The following is a 370-nucleotide window of genomic DNA, read 5'->3' on the forward strand; positions in this document are numbered from 1 at the left end:
CCCTGTCCTGTTGATCTGGTTGTTGCAGTGAGAAAATCTTGACCTAAAATCTGACGATTCAGGGAAACCTTTGATGCTTCCCTAACCCCCCGCCCCCCAAAGCCGGTCCTGCTGCCGGAACGTAGGAGCGATCGGTGCTTTTTTTTGTTTTGGTATGGGGGGGAAATCTCTTTGTTTTCCCAAGGGAAATGATTTATATAAAGTGATTTGCAGTAAGGAAGACGCCTCCGAGCATCCCCCATCTTCCTCCGGAGCCCACGCTGAGCTGGAAGGAGCGGCAGCGGGATGCACCGGGATGCCCGGCGCCCTGGCCTGGGCGGCAGGAGACCCGAGCGAGCCCTGGACCAGGCCTGGAGCGAATAAGCAGGAA

This window comes from Egretta garzetta, unplaced genomic scaffold (assembly GCF_000687185.1).
Source record: "Egretta garzetta isolate BGI_Z169 unplaced genomic scaffold, ASM68718v1 scaffold498, whole genome shotgun sequence".
NCBI lineage: Eukaryota > Metazoa > Chordata > Aves > Pelecaniformes > Ardeidae > Egretta > Egretta garzetta.